Source organism: Rutidosis leptorrhynchoides, chromosome 5, assembly GCF_046630445.1.
Source record: "Rutidosis leptorrhynchoides isolate AG116_Rl617_1_P2 chromosome 5, CSIRO_AGI_Rlap_v1, whole genome shotgun sequence".
NCBI classification, from domain to species: Eukaryota; Viridiplantae; Streptophyta; class Magnoliopsida; order Asterales; family Asteraceae; genus Rutidosis; species Rutidosis leptorrhynchoides.
This window is the reverse complement of record NC_092337.1, coordinates 431,773,134-431,776,796: the sequence shown is the minus strand read 5'-3', so window position 1 is coordinate 431,776,796 and position 3,663 is coordinate 431,773,134. Positions and strand designations below refer to the sequence as shown.

Here is a 3,663-nt window from a genome sequence, read left to right as displayed (position 1 = left end):
TCATACCCCCTTTCTTAGGTACTACTTGCACAGGACTTACCCACGGGCTATCGGATATAGGGTTAATTAACCCAGCATCAAGTAATTTGATGACCTCCTTTTTGACAACTTCTTTCATGTTAGGGTTTAACCTTCGTTGCCTTTGTACCACGGGTTTAAAATCTTCTTCCATTAGAATTTTGTAAGTACAATAAGCAGGGTTAATCCCTGAAATATCAGTTGTTTTCCAAGCAATTGCCTTTTTGTGGGTTTTTAAAACAGACATTAACCTACCCTTTTCGTCATCGGAAAGTTTTGATGAAATTATGACGGGTAATTTTGACGTTCCTTGGAGATAAGCATACTCCAAATGTTCCGGGAGTTCTTCAAGTTCCAAGGTGGGTGGTTCTTCCAAGGAAGATTTTATTCGGAACCTATTACCATCGGTAATTTCTTCAAAAGGTTCATCTTCCCTGGGAATTTATTCTTCTACGTATTCTTCATCAGTGAATACCTTCAACAGCTTGTCTAACTCTATATCAACATCAAAATCTTCACCTTCACCCATCGGGGTGAAATCTGAGGTGTTGACATTTAATAGTTCTTGTAGTTCTTCCTCAATACAACAATCAATAATGTCTATTTGGAAACATTCGTCATCAGGAGACATAGGGTGTTTCATAGCCTTATCTATGTTCAATATAATTCTATCCTCCCCCACACCTAAGCTGAGATTTTTCTCTTTTACGCGCACAATTGCGTCTGCGGTATTTAGAAAGGGACGTCCTAGAATTAGGGGAACCTTACTATCTTCTTCCATTTCAAGAACAATGAAATCAGCAGGAAAGATTAAGTGATTTACTTTAACCGGTAGGTTTTCAGCAATGCCAATAAGATAGTTGTAAGTTCTATCAGCTAATCGTATACATATCCTGGTTGGTTTTAAATCACCTAAGTTCAATTTTAAGTACAAGGAGTGAGGCATAAGGTTAATGCTCGCTCCTAAATCAGCTAATGCATCGTACATTACTGAATCTCCCATTAGACAGGGAATGATGAAACTTCCAGGATCTCCAAGTTTTGGTGGCAAATTTTGCTTTTGTAAAATTTTCGAGCATTCCTCATTAAGGAATGTGGTTGAAACTTCTGCATATTTTCCTTTGTCAGCTATGAGATCTTTGATAAATCTTCCATAATTCGGCATACCCGCAAGAACATCTACAAGCGGTACATTTATACAAATTTGCTTAATCATGTCAGCAAATTTGTTGTATTGTGCTTGTAATTTATCTTTCTTCAAATGTTGCGGGTATGGAATTGGAGGTTTGTATACCTTCAATGGTGGTTGATTTTGAGTTTTAGGTGCTCCTGTGGTTGGCATCGTATTTTCTTCCACCACAGGTTCTTTGTCTTTTGAAACAGGAATAGGAGCATGAGGGTTTGGAAGATCGGGGTTAATGGTTAACCCACTTTTCGTAGTTATGGAATTAACTTGTGAAAAATTACTTGAATTTTGAGTTTCCTTGTCCTTCGGGTTTGGTTACTTGTTGGATGGTAAAGTTCCTGATTGCCTTTCAGCAAGCAATTGGGATATTCTTTCCATATCTCTTTCAAGGTTTTGAATTGACGCTTGATGATTCCTTTGCACTTGCACGTTTCCCGTTTAGACTTGATGTAATTTTCTCTTCACTTGCTCATTCATTTCTGATTGACTTTTGACAAAACTCATCATAACTTCTTCAAAGTTAGATTTCTTCTCTACTGGTTGCGTGTTATGATTTTGTTGTTGATACGGTTGTTGTTGGAAATTTTGTTGAGGTGGAAATGGAGGTTGGTTTCTATTGAAAAAGTCAGTTGGTCCATTTCTTTGAAAAGCAAAATTCTTCGGGTTTTGATATCCTGGGTTTGCAGGTTAATAATTAGAATTTCCTTCTTGAAAATTGCCTTGTCTTTGATTGGTCATAAAATTAACTTGTGCTACTGAGTTCATTGGCCGATCATTGATATCACAATCTTTCGTGAAATGTGGCTGTCCACAGATTTCACAGCCTACTTGCAATGCTAAAACTGTTGAATTTAGTTTATCTATTTCTCTTCCAAACTTTTTGAATTGATTTGACAGTGAAGCTATGGTTGTGTTGTTTTCTTCATTTTCTTCAAGGCTTGCCACCGTCCTTCTAGGTTGTTGATCTCTAGACGGTGTCCATTCAAAAGTATGAACTGACATGTCTTCTAACATGTCATACGCTTGATTTGGTGATTTGTACATAAATACTCCTCCAGCGGAGGAATCTAATATACCACGAGTATGTTCATCAGTACCACGATAAAAAGTTTGTACTATTTGCCCTTTTTGTAATCTGTGTTGCGGACAGTTTCGTAACATTCTTTTTAATCTTTCCCATGCATCATAAAGAGTTTCATCCGACTTTTGTTTAAAAGTGGTGATTTTAGTTCTAAGTCTTTCGGCTTTTGCCGGTGGGAAAAATCGGGTAATGAATTTATCTCTTAATTCGTTGATAGTTGTGATAGAATCAGGTTTTGACGCTTTCAACCATGCTTTTGCGTCTCCGATTAACGAGTATGGAAAAGTTCTTAACTTAAATGCATCTGAAGAAACATCTTTGTTTTTATACAGTTCACATAAATCTTCAAAAGCTTCTAGATGTTCTATCAGATTATTATTAAGTCTTCCGTCGAATTGATTCTCACGAACCATGTGCATAAACTGCCCCTTGACTTACCAGTTTTCAGCCTCAATTTCAGGTCTTCTTATAGGTGCAAGAGCGAGAGGGGGAGCAGTTTGTCTGGTATTCCACATTGGTAGGTCATTTGGATCAGGTGTTACTTCAGCCATTTCTTCTTTAATGACGAGGGTTTCAGGTTCAGTTTTGATTTCTGGTTGACCACTAGTGTTTCCTACTTGTTTTTTGATATTTTTCGGTGTTTTCGGTTTACTAGTACTACCTAATTTTTTTTTTTGTTTTTCCTGTTTTAATCTTTTAATCAAACCTCTTTCAGGTTCTGATTTAAGTGCAACGAGTTTAGGATTTCCTGAACGGGTCATACAATTGGGAAATTGTACAAAGATCTAAAGGATTTATTCATAAACATTGAACTTTCTTGGAAATGAATTTCCACGAGAGGATCGAATAACATAAAAAATGATAAAAACCTTTAAAAAAAACATATTTTTCTTCTGATTTTGCCCACGTTTCGAATAGCCAAAAGATGCAGCAGAGGGGCAGGATTCGTTTGGTCCCAATATAATTGGGTACTGTTTGGCTCCAATAACCCAGTCCACGTACAAATCCAACTACTACTACGAATCAGAAAAATTATCTATTTATTTAACTGCCAACTTTCCCCGGCAGCGGCGCCAAAAAGTTGATGTGCGTGATCGTGTCCTTTTATTTTGAACGAATTTGAATTTATTTTATTACACGAATTGGTTGTGATTATATGGTGATAATGCTAAAAACGAACATATATTTCATAGCATTATTCCCCAAGAAAGACAAGCTTTTAGTTGCAAATGTTCTATTTACAAGTGATATTCGTTTAAATATTAAAAGGTGAAGACAAAAGACAGATTCGACGAATTGAAGACGCAAACGACCAAAAAGCTCAAAAGTACAAAATACAATCAAAGAGGTTCCAATTATTGATAAGAAACGTCTCGAA

At 36.5% G+C, this 3,663-nt stretch overlaps 1 non-coding gene across 1 annotated transcript; it reads left to right on the top strand.

Annotated features, from left to right (window-relative positions):
* The first annotated feature begins 2,336 nt into the window (after positions 1–2,336).
* Positions 2,337–2,443, top strand: LOC139850986 (small nucleolar RNA R71). The gene has a single exon (XR_011760354.1). It is a non-coding gene; the product is annotated as a small nucleolar RNA R71 (small nucleolar RNA).
* The last annotated feature ends 1,220 nt before the right edge of the window (positions 2,444–3,663 follow it).